The following is a 19,878-nucleotide window of genomic DNA, read 5'->3' as shown; positions in this document are numbered from 1 at the left end:
AGACAGGGGGAAGAGAAAGGACAGCAGAAACTGCAATAAACTGTCACTGGAGAAGAGGAAAACCTTGTCCTGTGATGGATAGGGATCCTATCATCTCCTCTGTAACCACAGGGTATTTGAAAAGAGATATTTTCTCTGGCTGTGATGCTTTCCTCGGGCTGGGCTCCCAATCCCAGGCGGTGCCAGGAGAAACTGCTCCCCTGCTCCCCCTACTCAATCCCCAGCTGAGAAGCCACCTGGCCTGTGGGATTACATTTCGGGCTGTAACATTAAAGTGTGCGGACTAAGATCTGGAAACGAGGTGGGCCTTGAGAACTACAACTCAGCCCAACTTGGCTATACCCGCAGCACAGGGAGATCAGACCCAAAAGAGTGAGTTGTAATGCTTGGTTTGAGAAGGGACTAGGGCGCCACCATTTTTCTCCCTCACAACCACCAAGCCGGGACCTCAAGGAGCAGCAATGGAGGTGAGACTTGCCTATACCAATCCACACCCATCCGCATTGGAGAGCTGCCTCCCCCCCGTCCCCACCCCGGAGCCTGGGCAAGACCAACATTGATGCATTGTTGTGATTACTCTAGATTAATTTTTGCTATTCAGATATATTTTCCCTTATCTCATTCTTATCTCTCCCTTCTGCTGGATTGGGCACTCTTGTCATTGGTTTGTTTAAACAGTCACATTTAATCCATTCCCTTGATGCATATTCTATACTTTTATTGCTACCATTCTTTCTTTCTCTCTCTCTGGAAAAATCAGACTATATAGTTTCCTTGGGTAACATTATCTTTGTTTTTTCTCTCCTTGCCTCCTACCATAGTCTCCTCTTTCTCTCTCTGAATTAAGGCTTTTGGTCTCTATGCCTGGTCAATGTTCAATTTCACTTTCTCCCCACCCCTGTCACTTCTTTCTTTGTATATGCTCTTCCGTCAGAACTGCCTCCACTCTGCTCTTTATTTGTAGCTCGGATTTCTGGTTTTATGCTTTTAGATTGTCCTTTGTCTTTTGTTGATTTTGTACCTCCTCCTTTTTTCCCCCTTCTGGTTTACTTGTTTGTTGGACTTGTCTGTGTATTTGTGTGCTTCTGTTCCCTGTGTGTTTGTCTGTCTGTCTTTTTAAGGGCTAACTCAAGAAACAAGCCAAAGTAAACATGGTGGAGAGTCTCAAATTTCAATAAGAGTAGGGAAATAAAATAATGAAAGGCACATCAAGAGAGACCAAGGGACACCATTAATAGAATAGCTCCTAAATGAACAGGCCTTGGACAGTCAATGGGCCTCCTTTAATATAACAATACTCACAGGTACAGAAATCATAACAAGCTTTTAAAACTGACAAGAGACAGAGAGATAGCCAAAAGGATGAAACGAAAGAACTCTCTTCTAAAGAAATTCCAGGAAGAAGTAAATTATGAATAAAACAGCATCATTAAAGCATAGAGTAAACTTACACATACAAACTTATTCATTGAAAGAGTGATAACATTAGGGCACATACAATAATGTTCTTCAGATGATGGCATAGGTTTGTGGTATACAGGCTAATGAACAAAGAAATTCTACATTTTTTCTTGATATCCCTTGATAACAGATGACATTTTGGGAATTATATGTCTATGTTTTGATGTAAAGGTTATATATGGGAAAAATCATCCGGTTCTTGTTTAATTCCTTAAAGTCATATTATAATATTATGTGACAACCCCACTATTGCACACATTAAAAATGTTTTAAAAAAGAAAGAGAAAGAAAAAAAATTGACAAGAGAACTCCCCTATCACCCAGCAATAGCACTGCTGGGGATCTACCCAAGGGATACAGAAGTGCTGATGCATAAAGGCACATGCACCCCAATGTTCACAGCAGCACTTTCAACAAAAGCCAAATCGTGGAAAGACCCTAAATGCCCTTCAAATGAGGAATGGGTCAAGAAGATGTGGTTTATGTATACAATGGAATACTACACGGCAATGAGAAAGAATGGAATCTGGCCATTTGTAGCAACATGGATGGAACTCAAGGGTGTCATGCAAAGTGAAATATGTCCAGCAGAGATGGACAGATACCATACGTTTTCACTCATAAGTGTAACAGAAGATACTTAGCAGAGGACCATGGGGGAGGGGACAGGGGATAAAATAGTTGGGGAAAGGAGGGAGGTAAACCATGAGAGACTCTTGAATGCTGAGAACAAATCAGGTCTGATGGGGGTGGGTGAGAGGGGAAGGGGCATGATGAGCCTGGAGGAGGGCACTTGTCGGGATGAGCGCTGGGTGTTACATGGAAACCAACTTGACATTAAACTATAAAAAAATAAGTAGCATAAAATGATGTCAAATCATAATAATGCAACTATATTTTGAAAATAAAAAGTGGATATATAGCCTATTGGAATAATATAATATATAATATACATAAATAAATCATGTACCTTAACTGAAAATAGTGAAATCTGTATGCTTATAAGTCTGAGTTTTTTCAAAATATATAATTTAAGATTCAATATAAAACATTTATGTAAACATATCACAAAGTAGAAATGCTTCCAACCATTAAAAAAAGAACATGAAATGATTTATCATATATATCTGGTTTATATTCAACGATAAGGAAAAATTAGTTCTCTGTCTTCTCTGTTCTTTCTTTTCATTTTCTTTACTTTCATTACCTTATCCTTTCCTTTTTTGCTCTCTTTAATATTTTCCCTTTCATTTCTTTTACTAACTTCTAATGAAAAGGAAAATTACAAAAATTACTCAAAGTCTCTAGAATTAAAAAATATTTAAAAGGAATGATAAAAACAATTTTATGTTTAGTTAATTTTGAGAGAGGAGAGACAGACAGACAGAGCACAATTGGGCTCAGAATCTGAAGCAGACCCCAAGGTCTGAACTGTCAGCATAGAGCCCAAAGTGGGACTCAGACTCACAAACTGAGAGATCATGACCTGAGCCAAAGTTGGACACTTAACTGGCTGAGCCACCCAGGTGGACCTAAAGAGAATATTAAAAGATGTTGTTTGATATTGTTGATAGGAATACAAACTGTTGCAGCCACTGTGGAAAACACTATGGTGGTTCCTCCAAATATTAAAAATAGAACTACTGTATGATCCACTAATCACACTATTTGTCCCAAGAGTACAAAAACACTAATTTTATAGGATTTATGCACCCTTATGTTATTGCAGTTTTATTTACAATAGTCAAAATATGGAAGCAGTCCAAGTTGTTCATCTATAGATGAATGGATATATATATATAGATATATATAGATATATATGTATACACACACACACACTTCATCTTTATCCATTCATATATATGAATATATATAATATATAATGGGATATTATTCAGCCATAAAATAATGAAATTTTGCTATTTGTAAAATCATGGATGGATCTAGGGCTTATAATGCTTTGTGAAATGCGTCAGTGAGAAATAAATATCATATAATACCATATCATAAATACCTAATACGAAACTCATTTGTGGAATTTAAGGAACAGAACACATCAACAACAACAAAAGAAAACAAAGCAATAAACAGACTCTTAATTATAGAGAATAAACTGTAGAGAATTGCCAGAGGGAGGATGGGTGGGGAGAGGGGCACACAGGTGAAGAGGACTGAGCGCACACTTACCTTGATGAGCACTGAGCAATACGTAGAATCGTTGAACCACTGCATTATACACCTGAAACTAATATAACAACACTATGTTAGCTATACTGCAATCTAAATTTTATAAGAGATGAATAAGGTTTGGGGATCTAATGTACAACATGGTGATTATAGGTAATAATACTGTATTATGTATTTGAAAGTTGCTGAGAGTAGATCTTTAATGGTATGAATCACAAAAAAGAAATGGTAATTATATGAAGTGGTGGAGGTGTTAGCTAACAACACAGTGGTAATTATTTTTTAATATATAAGTGTATCAAATCAATAAAAACATTGTATACCTTAAACTTACACAATGTATCTGTTATATTTTATTAAACTGGAAGATTTTTTTTTAAAGATGATGTGTGACATTTGAAATGCAGATTACAAATATATTGTAACTTTGAACAGGTTAAACAAAAGGTTTTCACATTTTTTAATGTTTATTTTCTTTGAAGGAGAGAGAAACAGAGTATCAGTGGGGGAGGGGCAGAGAGAGAGACTGAAACACAGAATCTGAAGCAGGCTCCAGAATCTGTGCTGTTAGCACCGAGCTTGACAAGGACCCTGAACCTTGTGAGATCATGAACTGAGCTGAAATCAGATGCTTAACTGACTGAGCCACCTGAGTGCCCCTAAATAAAGGATTTTTCACATGTTTCATTATTTTGAGATAGACAGCATGAGTGGGGGTAGGGACAGAGATTGGAAAAGAGAGAATCCCAGGCAGGCTCCATGCTGTCAGCACAATCCTGAACGCAGGGCTTGATATCACAAACTCCTGAGATCATGACCTGAGTCAAAATCAGGAGGCAGCTGCTTAACCGACGGGGACACCCAGGGACCCCAGGATTTTTTTTTTCTAAATGAGAAGACCATGAACTATGAACTCTTGTTGATGAGAAGTGGGAGTGAAATGTGAGAACATAAATAATGAAAATGCAAATACAGTTATATATCTTTTTTGGTTCCTTTATACCAAACCTTGACCTGAAACTGTTTCATGAGAAATTAATCATCAAATTGTGTCCTTTTTATAACAGACTGTGAATCACAGCCTGGAAATCTATTCAGGCTTAACTCACTGAAACCAAAATGGTGCAAACTTGATTCTATTTAAAAGATCTGAACATCATGATTCCCCTTGCAGTCTTTCCCTTTATTAGAAGCAAAAGATCACAGTGACTAAACCCATTCAGACGAAGAAAAGTAACTCACAAAGTAGAAGAGTAGAAAAAGAATACCAAAGACAAATTTTAAAAAGAAGATTCTTTTAAAGAAAAATTGATCTCATACAGTAAGATCTATTGTAGAAAGTAAGACTTGAGATAAAATGATTTATTTTTGAGAGAGAGAGAAAGAGCAGAGGAGGGACAGAGAGAGAGGAGGAGAGAGAGAATCCCAAGCAGGTTCTGCGGGGTCAGCATGGAGTCCCAACTCAGGGCCCAATCTCACTAATGCGAGATCATGACCTGAGCCAAAATCAAGAGTGACTGAGCCTCCCAGTCACCCCTAGCTAAAATAATTTCTTATTCCTTAGCCCTACTCATTTACACATGCCAGATGAGATAAAATGTATTTAACTTTTACACAGAAACCAGGAGGGCCCATTTTTCTAGGCATTACAAATGAGAACACACTTAGATGTTTCCTATGATCTTTCCACCTACTTCAGCCAATGCTAGTATTTAAATATGCCCTCAATATTCTTCCCCAACACCTTTTATTCTTCATTATTGTTAAGCATGTATAAAAGAGAAAGGAAATCTATTTACTGGAAATGGGTTACAAATCAAAATAGCTTTTGCAACCCTCAGGCTCTGTACAGAGCAGACAACTGGATTTGCAGTTTTGAATGATTTAATTGGTCCCTTTATTCAATGGAACATATGAAGTGCAAATCTCATAGACAAAATAAGGCATATCTATGTTCTAATTTTATCTGTAACACAGTTTAAGAGGAATTATTAATTTCTCAAACTCAGTTTCCTAACTGTTGAAAGGGATAGTAATATTTTCAGTTGAATAGAGTTGTTATGCATATTTAATAAGTATAAAAGTTTATGGTGTGCCTAGATATCACATGCATGAAATAATTTTTTTATTTTTAGTACCAATATGATTAATAACTTTAATAAATTTAATTTTAATTATTAATATGCAAAATATACAGAAAAGTTAAAGAAACTTACCATTTTTTGAATTCCTGTTGTTCCGGATAAACAACTTTTTAAAATCTTGGTGTATTTTGTTGGAGTTTTATTATTTTTAAATTATTTTAATAATACTTTTATAATTTTTTATAAAAATAAAAATGATTATACAAAATTAAAATACATGGTAGAAGAATAATAAAATAAAAACAATATATGTCACAACAGAGAAATTGGCACCATTTACTTTAGATGAAATTCATTGAAGACAGACAGAGATTGAGATAGAAATTTCTGTGGTTAAAAAGACATTAGTCAAGTTTAAAATCCAGGTCGGCTAACATCTGAGCCTTTGTGGGGAGCGGCAAAGATTCAGCGGCTTGGCCATTTGCTAGCCGGATATGTCACTCCCTGAGGGGAGTTGCAAAAATAGGCAGGGGAGCGCCACTCCCTGTCAGAGGAGAAGCCAGAAGATCAAAGATCAACCACCTGCAGGCAGAGTGGTATCAGCCTCTCAGGCGCTGTGCTAAAACACTTTAGTCTGGTTCCTCTTTTACTCCAGTCTTAATCCCTTGACCCTGTTTCCTAGCAACCGACCTAGGTCAGCTGCCTTGTTTTCCCGCCTTGAAACCTTTATAAGATACAGGGTTTTCTGAATAAAGAGAAGAGGCTTGATCGGATTCCGTGTGTTGTCTTTATTCTCTGTGCGTCCCCCTTCCTGCCCTGTTTTCTCTCCCTCCCTCAGGATCAAGAACCCACAAGGATTTTCCACCCTGCTGGCTGGGGCAGGACCTGACAAGCCTTTGAAGAAAGTTTATTCTCAGTATTTCTGATATCTGAGAAGATGTGGTCTTATATTTCCAAGTTGTGTTTTATTTTTATTTCAGATTATAATATGGCTATTGATAGCACTGATGTCAATTGCTGCCTTTGGGTTATAACCCTTTATTTTCGATGACTTGAGTTGCTTTTATGTCTTAATAAAATACCATTTACATATTTAGTAAATTAATATTTTCTTCTTATAGCCAACAAGCCTGATAACTAAAATTTAAACACTTTCTGAAACAATTATAATTATCCATAAATATTAAGCACCAGGACAAGAGTATATCTAGTTTATACTATATTTGGTGCTATGGATGTTGCCTTCTCAGCATTATATATAATGGAGAAAAAAAACACATATATTTCCAAAAATTCTTACATTGTAATAAATTCTCCTGCTTAGTTATGCTTTGGAATTGCTCTGAAAATTTTTAGAAATTTTAGAATTTCTTCTGCCCTTTTGGCCAAAGTGATATAATATTATACCTTACTATAATACTGGGCATGTGTTTATTAATGGTACTTTGTACTGAACAAAATCTATGAGTGGCTGGAAAATTCTCTGGATTTCTAAGCTCAATAGATACACACTCATAGGTTTTTAGTATTTATTGACAAGTAATACTAAAATTATTATTTTATATATAATATAATAAATCATGTAATACAGATTATTATAGAATAATTATCTCTCATTGTATTAATATGGTATGTTCTTGTTATATATGATAATGTATACTAAAAATCTTACATAGATACATACATATTCTTTCATGTCCAAACTTTCTTGGGTAGGTGGAGAATTACCCAATGTATTTAAAATTTTATCAACTGGAAAGACACTTCTGCAAAAGTGCATATTACTGAAATAATTATTGTCCCTATCATCATCATAATCAATAAAAAAGGTACCAAAAGTTAGCATGTAAGTGCCTCCCACGGACTCAATGATGTTTTCAGGAATACCTCCTAAAACAAGCTTTGACTGACAGTAAACTTGGCAAATCTCTGCTTATTTTGGTAATACACTGAATGTATAATTAGAAAGAGAGGTGAACAGTTGACTCTGGTGAGCCATTATGAGCTGGCTCCAGCTAAATGTTGCATATAAAATAAATGTTTGACTCTAAATCTTATTATATCAAATTACATAAATATAGAATTTATTTTCATGTTCTTGTAAAAGTGATTTGAGTTGATTCTTAATGTCCTTTTAAAACAATAAAAACAAATTTAGATTCTGAAAAGGGGTGGTAGGATTTTCCATACTGTCCCCACTAAGTTGAGGGTTTTGCATTTTAGGATGCAGCCAAAGTTCATTTATTGTCCCTGGAAATATGTACTCATCCACTGTTAGGTGTCAGTGATAATATGAACCTTGAATACCTATCAACTATAGTGAATAGAATCATGAAATACCTGAAACCAATGACAAAATAAGATACAAATGGTCCTGTATTTAATTTACATCATAAGAATGTAACCTCCAAAATATACTTAAAAAAAAAAACAGAAATCCTCTAGAAAAAAAATTACTGTCTTATACAAAATTTTTCTTTTTCTATGCAAGCATAGAAGATTCTGTAGTCAATGGTAACTTTCCTTTCAATTCCTTAGAATACCATGAGCTTTGAGTTGATATTTTTAGAGCAATAGTTATCACAGTATGACATTTAGCCCTCAAATTTCACTGAGATCTTTTCAAATGATCTAGGACAATTATTTCTCAACAATACTAAGACAGTATTTGAAAATGCAGATCTTTGTATTGATAGTACAAAAGCAAGAGTGCATATAAAATAGCTGATGTCTTAACACAAATAAAGACAGTGGTGCCCAAATATACAGAAAGTAATTGCAGAAAGTAATTGCTTTTCCCTGTTGCACACACATGGAAAAAATATTTGTTTCACCTAAGAATGTTCTTGAAAATTATTAAGTTTAGTAAATATTTGCCTTAAATGAGAAAATGAGAAGTATGTATAAAACACTTCTACTGCCAGCCTCATATGATGGTTGTGTCAGAGACAAGCAATTGTACAGCTTTATGAATTTTGAGCTCAACCAATTCTTTCTTATTGTTGTTATTAAACATCATTTTATGAGAAAGAATTATTATTGCTATTCATTATTTGGTTTTAAGAAGATATTTTCTCAAAAACGAAGGAACAGGACTTGCTTATTCAAGGAAAACAACTAACAGTGTGTGTTGCCAATGACATATTTTTAATATCATAAGATCCCTTGAATTTTGGAAAAATTTTATCTATTACCATGAGCTTGATAGCTTCTCAATATATGAAAAAATTTTTTTCTGATGAGCTCAATGGTGATGTTAACACATGATTTTTATTTTAATTTGGTGAAGTGCATCAATCATGGGAAGTTTATGCTGCCCAGTAAAATTTTCCAAATGAAATCACTAATTATTTTACAAAAAGAATTTAAAAATCGACTTTAAGTCCAAGATGTACCAATGGAACTTAACAGAATATATGTTTATTGATATGAAATCAGATTCCAAATTGCAACTAACATTTAAGAAACTATAATTTATTAAAGTTTAATATAACATCAATCATATTATTTGCAACTATCTGGCAAGGTGATTAAAATATTCCATTCTCCTTTTCCTAAGTACATGTCTATGTTGAGTCTAAATTGTCTTTGTAAACTTGAAGGAAACAAAATATCACAACAGATTGAATGAAAAAGCTGCTATGTATATCTAGCTGTCTTAAATTATACATTAAAGAGAAAGGCCAATATGTAATGTCACCATTCTCATAAAAATTGTATTTTGTTGTAGAAATTGTATAGTATTTTTCATTAAAATGCTATTTTTGTTAATATGAAATGTGTTTATATTTGTTACAGTTAAATGAAACAGTATTTTAAAGTTTTTCAGTCTTAATTTCAAATATGACAAAAATCAATGCATCCAACCTACAAAACCAAAAGCTATTTGTGATTTTTCTAATGTTTATGCTTTGGAAAGAGAGAGCATGAAAAGGGCAGAGAAAGGGGGACAGAAGATCTGTCGCAGGCTCGGCGCTCACAGGAGAGAGCCAGATGTGGCGAGCGCTCATAAGGCACGAGATGATGACCTTAACGGAAGTCACCAGCTCGACACACTGAGCCATCCAGACACCCCGAAGCTGTCTGTGATTCTGAATGATTTTTAGGAAGTGAATCTAAAACCAAAAGTTGGAGAACCACTGTTTCACTCTCCCCAAACTGTCTGTTTAACATTGGATAGTTTATCATGGCTGGCTAAGGGATAGTTCCATGTGCTAGCCCCCCCCCCCTTTTTTTCCATTATTGACCACTTCTCTTTATATGCATATTTGATACATTTTCTTTTTTTTTTTAATTTTTAATGTTTTTTATTTATTTATTTTTGAGAGAGAGAGAGCATGAACAGGAGAGGGGCAGAGAGAAAAAGAGACACAGAATCAGAAGCAGGCTCCAGGCTCTGAGCTAGCTGTCAGCACAGAGCCTGACTCCGGGCTTGAACCCACAAATGGCGAGATCAACCTAAGCCAAAGTTGGACGCTTAACTGACTGAGCCATCCAGGTGCTTCAATTTGATACATTTTCTAAAATTAGTCAACTTTCAATGAAATTGTTACTCTGTTCTTGCCCAATGTGATGACATACTTGCCATCCAAATTCCCTTTCCACTTGGAGATGTTGGAATTTGATCAGTACTATTTCTGTTGTTTTAATATCTGAAATATCTATATCTATAGCCAGAGAAGAAGATGGTATATTGTACATATGCTAAGCAAAAGGAAAGCATAAACTCAACAAATTCTTTTTGATTGATTTAAGATTGGTTTATTGTCATAAAGTGGACTATTTACAAAGTCACAAATTCTGTCACTCCTTCCAAAGTCATTGTTGTAAGTATACTTATGCATTTATTTTAAGACTTAAGTTTCTTCTTCATGCATGATGGATAAGTTGAGGCTCATAATGTGCTAATGACCAATGTAATAATTTGAAAACTAGATTTTCTACAACTTGCAGGAAGAAATAATACATGAAACATTCGAACATTCTAGGCACACTTTCAAGAAACAATTTTATGTATTGAATTTATTAGTTCATTTTTACTGAGTGTAAATCTCTATGAATGAAAGATTAGAATCTTTCTTTTTAACACTAGGAAGCTTATCTATTGGGATTGTGAAGCAGTAGGTTTTACTGAATTGACTAGTGTACAGAACAAGACATAAAATTCATGAGGATCTGGTTGGAGTAGGGGTAAAACAGGTGATGGGGACTAAGGAGGGCATTTTCTGTGATGACAACAGGGTGATGTATTCAAGTATTGAATCACTACACAGTACACCTGAAACTATGTAACATTGTATGTTAACTACCAAGAGTTACAATAAAAACTCAAAAAAATAACATACATCAGGGTAAGTATCTTGATTATTTATTTTGGCTAAAATGACTTTTAAAAGTTGATGCATAAACTTTGATTAGAATTCAATGATAATATTAATATAATTTAATTTCTAGTAGATCACCCTTCTTACCCAAAGTGCTACTAATGTAGGATAAGATTTAATCCAACAAATATTTATTTTGTATGTCCCAATTAGTGGAGTATGTCATAGGACTTAAAATAAAATTAATGTTTTAGAGGTAAAGTATCTGCAATAGTAACATATAAGGATATCTGAGTATCATTTTAATTTTTGCAGTTGTGGGCACAAATAAACTACAAAATTTCCAGATCATTCTTTTTATTTGTGCAACAGACATCATAAGAATTTCACAGAAAACATCAGTGTTAGGCTACAATGTGATTGTTTTGTGACTCATTTGTTTATGCTTATAAATGTTATTATTAATGTTGAAAATAAAACTTTAAATGAAATTTAGAAAACAATCCCATATGACTCAATCTGTCATTTATTTCCTGTCAGTGTAACTTCCTTGCTACTCCCTCTGCCAAGTAGCAGAGATACAATAGTAGTTATAAAAGTAAATTTATAAAAAATAATTTCTATATGATAATGGGTAGAATAATGATACTTTTCAATAACTATTATTTTATTAATTTTTTGATTAGATTACTTAGTGTTTTTAAGCAAATTCTTCCTATGAGAAAATTCCTGGAAAACACAATTTTAACCGTCTTTTTAAAATGTATTTATTTTTGAGAGAGAGAGCACAAGCAGGAGATAAATAGCAGAGCTGACAGAAGATCTGAAGCCTGCTCCATGTTGACAACAAAGAACCTGATACAGGTCTCAAACTCATGAACTGCGAGATCATGGCTTGAGCTAAAGTCCAATGCTCAATCGCCTGAGCCACCCAGGCACCCATTAACCCATTCTTTATGCAAACATTCAATAAATATTTACTCAGTGCAAGAACAAGGGTTAAAAATTGGCAGAAAGGTAAGTAAAACATTCTTTCCAAACAGAGTTTAAGTTCTAATAAATACAATTTCCTAATTTTTTTCAATAGGTTAAAATACTGGATTGGTTCAGTCGCATCAAAAGTGAATTCTTCAAAAATATTTTTAAAATTAGTACCTTTTAAATAGATTTTAGCAAAAAATTCTTCTAACACTGGATAGATTTAGGTCAATAGCTATTTTTCTTTTGATCTATTTTTAATGTTTCTAAAGTAACAAAATACTTTCCTAGAAAACCCATTATATTTTTCTGTTCTCTGAATTTGGTGAATAAAGAAAAAAAGTTATTTTTTTAAATTTTATAGCCCCCTCATTTTCTTTCTGCCAGAGATAAGAAATTATGAATAAATAATCAAGTTCCAGAAAGAATTCTCTTCTGTTCCAGTATTCATAACTCTTTAAATTTTTACCATTTTACCCAATTTTTAAATCATATTTTCTTTTGCCTAGGGTAAAATACACAGTCATCAAGTATTGTGTTTATTCAATTAATAAAGAATTATTCATTCTAAACCAGCACAAAGCAAATTAAAACAAATTTCCATGAACCTTGAAACAATTTGAAATGATAAAAGGGTCACAAATTGGAAAAGCAAATTCTTAGTATAAAGACTTACATGAAATTTGATCTAGCCATTCTGCATTTAATTCTTATTTGATCCAAATTCCATCCACAAAGGGAGTGATAAGACTTATTTCATGAGTCCAGATTCAATTACTCAGTGATTATCAGACATTTGCAATGTGGCCCAAAGACTGCAAATTAGTCTTGAAAATGTTAATTTGAATAAATGTACTAGTTGTTTGTATCCTGATAGAGAAAAGTAAACACACATTCATCAAAATGTATGAAAAGATTTAAGACATAAAAGACAGAATTCCACATCTTTAACAATTTATTAATTGATCAAGAGAGATTTAAATGTGTACACTTATAATATAGTGTAATTAAATTATATATAATATAATATAAACTATTGCAAATAGAAGAGCAAACTTCCATGTATTATTTAGGTTTTTAGGGAAGGCTTCTACAGAATTAGAATTTACTTTCTAAGTAATAAGAGGCAATCGGTGAATACCAAGTATTATAATGAATGAGGGAAAGAATTATATGTATTACAAAAGGTTTAAGTGCCCACCATTTTAGATTAGAGTAACCTTAGTAAGACTGCATGGGTCTGAATCCTACCACATAGCTTATTATTCTGTGTGACCTTTAGGAATTAGCCATATCATGAATAGGATAAAGAAAACAATAGTCTCAGTAGTCTTATTTTAGAGACAAAGTGAAGTAATATGTAGTAATTAAAACTGTAGAGCACTCAGCAACAACTCAATAATGACTATCTATCGTTATTGCAATAATTTACATGGGATATAAGTTTTAAGTAGGGAAGAAGTGGGTTTATCAAAAAAAAAAAAAAACGCTCGGATACATAGGACCCAAATCTTGATTTCTAAAACTATTCTCCAACAAAATGAACCCTAGGACTGGGCAGAGATGTATAAGATGAGCCTAGAGCATTTGTATTAACAGATAATAAGAAGGTATGCAAAAAGAAACAACAAAAAAAAAAGAAAAAAATCCCACAAAGACCACGATGATGCAGGTGCAGCAAAGAGATACAGAAGCCAACTGAATTTCCAATGATTAAAACGGAGACAAACTGAGCAACAAAATAAACAATTATTGGATTCTAACCCAAAGAAAATAATGAAATCACTATCCATGAATCCAAACTTGCATAATAAATGAATGGATAGATAATGGGAGAAAAAAATGATGTTCTCTTTTCTACAATTTATATAGACATTCTGCCCTCAACAGGTAGAGCATGACACCCACTTGTTTAAGTATGGGTTCTAAATAGTGATTTCTTTATAAAGAAACAGAATTTGGAAAAGTGGGGAAATAACTTTCAAGTAGTTAAACCTGATGAGTGCTACTCAGGGAAACATAAATAGTATTAAGTCATCTTGATAAAATGTGCTATAATAAGTGGATGTAACAAGATGTAATAAGTAGATGAAAATGGCACTTTACTGTGGCCTTCTTCCCAGGAACACACAGCTGAGTCCAACCATGAGAAAAGCATCAGACAGACACCAGCAGCGGGACTTTCATGATGCTAAACGAGCCTGCAAAGACGAGATGTGAAACGACCACCAAAATACTTTCCAAAAAATACTCATTAGTTGACCCTAATCACATAACCATTTCTCTTCTGGTAAAATCTGAAAGAAGCACTGATACATATTATTCATCTTCTGACTTTAAAGAAAAAAAAAACCTTTGGTTTTTTTTAAATGTTCTTTTTAAGATAGTTCTCTGCCCTGGAGTCATTTATGAATCAGTTAAAATGAGTTGTATTTATGGATAACAGAGCAGGAATAGTAAAACATACATAAAAAATAGAGAATGAAGATCATTGAAAATGGGGAACCCAGTTTATTTTTTTTAACTTTTGATGCTTTATTTTTAATTTATTTTTGATAAAGAGTGGGGGAGAGAGTGAGCAGGGGAGAGAGGGAGACAGAGGATCTGAATATGGGCTCTGCACTGACAGCAGAGATTCTGACATGGGTCTTGAGCCCATGAACTTTGAGATCATGACCTGAACTGAATACAGCTCAAGCACTGAGCTATCCAGGTGCCTCAGAAAGTGAAAACCCAGTTAAAACAAAACAAAACAAAACAAAAATTTAAAAAACAATCAAGAAAAGTAGACAACATTGTGGACAAATGGAAGATGGATAACATGCTGTGAATTGTCTTTATAGTTCCAATCACATTAGCTCAGTGTGTGTGTGTGTGTGTGTGTGTGTGTGTGCACATGTGCACGTGTGGGTGGTTTGTTTTATTCTGTTTGCCATAAAGTAACAAGGGGAGATGTACCTTTAGTATTTTAAAATACCTAAGGTTGAATCTTAAAAGCCCAAAGTGAGATGCTTTCAAAAGTGACTCACGTGACATATTTCTTTAGCACTCATTACGATGTGAATACAATTCAAAAACTTAAAGGTGACTGTATTTGAATCAATATATTTTTGAACTGAAGTACTAGAACTCCATAAAAACAGAAAAGTAGATACTGTTTTGTACTCCTTGAACCATAAGCTGTGTCTGTAAATTTTCAATCAATATTACCTTCATGTGCTATACCTGATACACAAGCTAGATAGCATGTCATGAGGCTTCTGTGAATTTGAAATGTGTTGATACAATGGGCTTTTGGAAATCTACTGACTGCCTGCTTAAAACCATTTCTAAGAGCAAAACGTTTCTCAAAGTACTCTCAGTAAGCAAAGATGAGGTGATGGTGATTCAAAAGCAGAAACGATGTGAAACGTCCTCTATCCCTCTCTTTCAATTCACAAATCTGCTTAATATAGGAAAGCGTGGGGAAAGCCCCTACCAGCTCCTCTTTAAATTTTATAGGACCCTTTTCATAAATGTATTGGACATAATATCCAATTTATTTTGTAAGTAATAATAATTTCCAGTGAAACTATGGTCCACATTATGTACTTTTAGTGATGCTGTTGTAGCACAAACAGTACTTTTATTATGAAATAATTATTTTAAAAAAGAGCTTGAAGCCATTGATCTTGGGCCAGCAATGCCTTTACTAAACTGTAACATGGGCAATTCCTTAAGGCTTCTATGTTGTTCCTTATCCAGGTGATTCTTAATTTATCTGTATACTCTAAAGATGTATGATTTTATCTTTTTTCATAACTCTAAACTCATTAAAAGAAAAAGTTCCATTTTCTTCTCATGTTATTGGTCCCATGTGGTTTGGCTCATATGTACTTTTCATCCTTATTTATTTTTTTAAATTGAGGATTTTAAGATCAAGATTGCACCTTCTATTTTAGAAATATGGAACTAATAATAATAAGCAAGACCTAACATATTATTGTCATTATATAATATATATATCTTAACACCAGATTCTTGGAAGAATGCAAATTTAAGAATAAGGAACAAAATTATATTGAATAAATATATTCCTTGCAATATTTTTCTATTTGTCAGCAACCAACTTCATGAAAACCTGATGCCACGGGCACCTGGTGGCTCAGTCAGTTAAGGTCATGATCTCATGGTTTGTGAGTTTGAGCCCCATGTCAGGCTCTGTGGTGACAGCTCAGAGCCTGGAGCCTTCTTCAGATTCTGTGTCTCCCCCTCTCTCTACCCCTCCCATGCTCATGCTCTCTCTCTGTCTCTCTATAATAAATAAATGTTAAAAAAAAAAAGACTGATGCCAAGTCAGTTATTTCAAATTTTTACTTTAGTTTACTTAAGAATTAACTTTGATGCTTTATATATTAACTTATTATGCATTTTGAACCCTATTAGGACAGTATAACACTTACAGTAAACACTCAGATATTGCAGCACTAATTATCATCTGAGCAGGTTTCTCCTCTTCCTCTTCTCAGCCCTCCTCTTCCTTTTGCCCCTTGTCTTTCCTTTTCCCATATCTATTTGCCTTCCTCTTCTCCTTTCTTCCCCTGCTTCTCTGTCTCTATCTCTGTCTCTGTCTCTCTTAGGATAATTTCACTGAGCTTTAATTAGACACAGGAACCATGGTGCTAATTCTCCTCATAGTTATGCTCTCATGACTAAGTTGGGGAAATGATACCTTGTGAAAAAGTCACACATGCAATTTATAGGTTACCTATAAAAATGGAGCCTCTTGGGGTGCCTGGGCAGCTCAGTTGGTAAATCATCTAATTTTTTTTGGCTCAGGTCATGATCTGACCATTCATGGGTTCAGGTCCTGTGTTGGGATCTGTGCTGACCACTCAAAACATGGAGCCTGCTTTGGATTCTGTGTCTCCTTCTCTCTCTCTGTCCCTCCCCAGCTTGTGCACGCTCTCTCTCTTTCTCTCTCTCCCCTCTATTTCTCGCTCAAAAATAACTAAGAACATTGAGGGATGTCTGGGTGTCTCAATCGGTTAAGTGTCTAACTTTTTTGACTCACCTCATGATCTCATGGTTAGTGAGTTCCAGCCCTGTGTCAGGCTCCATCTCAGAGCCTGAAGCCTGCTTCAGATTGTGTGTTTCCCTCTTTCTCTGCTCTTTCCTGCTCATGGTCTGTCTCTCTGTCTCTCAAAAATAAATAAAAGTTAAAAAAATTTAAAATAAATAAGAACATTAATTTTTTTTAAATGAAGCCTCTTGGCTTAGACATTCTCTTCTGTCTATCCCATGGGCAGGACGGTGTAGATGGCAGTGTGTCAGCTTCAACCACTGCGTCAAGGACAGCTCTTTATGAAATGGTACAGTTACAAAATAAAAGAAAAAGAAATATAGGTCCTTGAATGACTTTACAGGGAAGAATTGGGGTTTTACCACTAAAGACATGTTGAAATTGTGCACATGTGAGACTATAGAAAGCTTTTCACAGACAGGTATTTGATGATCTGCTTGAGCAAACTGTTTAACTTGAGATTTCTGGGTAACTCTTCCTGAGGGAGGAAAACACCAGTCTTCTCTAACTGAGTAATGAAGCACTTGGGACATATACATGGAAAAAAGAAACAGATAACAAAATGACCTTTATTTTTGGTTGAGCTTGACAAAAGAATATGACTTCTAAAACCTCTCCCTTCGATAGCCACATAACTTGTGGGGCTCTGTGCAACATGAAAATGCACGGTATTTTGTTTAAAAAGAAATTAAGAAGGGCACCTGGGCTTCATCAGTTAAGGTCTGACTCTTGATTTTGGCTCAGGCCATGATTTCATGAACCTCACATCAGGCTTTATGCTGTCAGTGTAGAATCTTCTTGGGATTCTCTCTCCTTCTCTCTTTTCTCTTATTCTTCCCTGCTTGCTCTCGGGCTCTCTCTCTCTCTCTCTCTCTCTCTCAAAATGAATACATAAACATTAAGAATAAAAGTAAAAAAATTAGGAATTTTAAGACGGTATCAGCAGAACATTAAGCCAAGCACTGAACCCCTCTAATCCCAGGTCCCTGTATGACTGAATAGGTCACCCACACTTGGAACTGACCCTGTCTTCCCATCAGTTACAAACAATTGTGGAATCCACTAATCAGGACATTGTATTTCTAATGCCACCACAAAGAGGTTCCTGACTTTTTTCTCACTTGTCAAATGTAGTGTGCATTTGAGCACAAGAGAGTTTGAAAGGTACCTAGGCCTGGTGTGTGTCCTGAACGATGTTTGTATAATTGGCGAGAGTTAAGAGGAGAATCTCGTCAAAGAGCTGAAAAGCAAATCATTAAGACAAAACCAGGAAGGTCTTAAGCCACACACTCATACTGACCTTTTTCCCTTTCTGACCAAGCAAAGTGCTCCCCTGCGCAGACTGAGTGATGGGATAGACTATAGCAATTATATACTCAATATTTCAAAATAAAATTTAAAAAAATTTATTCTGTGGCGTGGACGGTGCTATAGGGTCAGAAGAATTTTTCTTCTCTACAATATTTTGTTCACGTACCACTTGATTTTACTAAGCATTGGTCAATTGGCAATAGAATTCTCCTTGCCAAGCGTGGGGCACAGGGATGATTCCTGGTCAGCACCAGAGGTGATGGAGTTAAAGTCTTAGTATAGGAGTTAGAGAATGGCATTCATTCATCCCTTCCTTGTTTTCAAATTTTCAGTCAACTGAGTAATTTGAATAAAAAATGAAAAGAATCAAAACATATTTTTATTTTGCATATTTCTAATGGAGCTGCATTGAAGAACTTGGTTTGGACTAAAGGCCAAAATCAAGTTTAATACTGTTATCCCTCAAAATTAACCTTTGGAGTTGCATATGGGAAAAAATTTGGTTCTTTGTAGTGGATACTTTTCAAATCCGTCACAATGAAGATCTTATTTCATCTCAGACAGTGTCCCCAAAATGGTCAACGAAAAAAAGAGAAATATAGACAGGCTGACTGAAACCATGATTTTTTTAATTAGAAAAAGGCAATTAACAGTGAATAGAAGAATGGAAGCTTTTTTCTATTCATAAGATTGAAATTCCAATATTTTACGGGATGGTAGGAATATGGTAAGAAAAAAAAAACAGTAACTGTTGAATACAGAATTGCTATATCATTCAGATCTAACAACTTGGCCAAATATCTGTGTCTTATGGAAAAAAAGAACCCTTGGGTATTTTTTCCTTTCTTTTCTTGCTTTCCTGTCTGCCATTACACCATGAAAGTAGCAGCTATAACTAATATCTAAATAATTGAAGCATTATTTTAAAATTTTTTAATGTTTTTTATTTATTTTTGAGAGACAGAGAGAGACAGCATGAGCAGGGGAGAGACAGAGAGAGGGAGACACAGAATCTGAAGAAGGCTCCAGGCTCTGAGTTAGCTGTCAGCACAGAGCCTGACGCGGGGCTCGAACCCACAAACCCTGAGATCATGACCTGAGTCGAAGCTGGAAGCCGGATGTTTAACCGGCTGAGCCACCCAGGTGCCCCAATTGAAGCATTATTTTAAAAAAACAGACTGGAGGCCAGACTTTACTAATATCTTTTCTAGAGCATTAAGTAAAATGACTTGATTATTCAACATTTCCTTAGGATTTGTAATACACTCAGTTGTGGATTTTTGTCACATCAGTCACTTTTTTTAAATCATAAAACTCAAATTATCAAATAATAAGACTATAATACATTTTGAATAAATATTTTGGAGAATATTTTATATATGATTTTTTTCTAAGAATTGTCTTTAAAGAAGGGATAAGAAAATGACCAAAATCTAGATTTTCATCATGCCAGGTATTTGGGCTTAGAAAC

Source organism: Suricata suricatta, chromosome 2 (assembly GCF_006229205.1).
Source record: "Suricata suricatta isolate VVHF042 chromosome 2, meerkat_22Aug2017_6uvM2_HiC, whole genome shotgun sequence".
NCBI lineage: Eukaryota > Metazoa > Chordata > Mammalia > Carnivora > Herpestidae > Suricata > Suricata suricatta.
The sequence above is the reverse complement of the archived record's forward strand: the minus strand, read 5'-3'. Positions refer to the sequence as shown.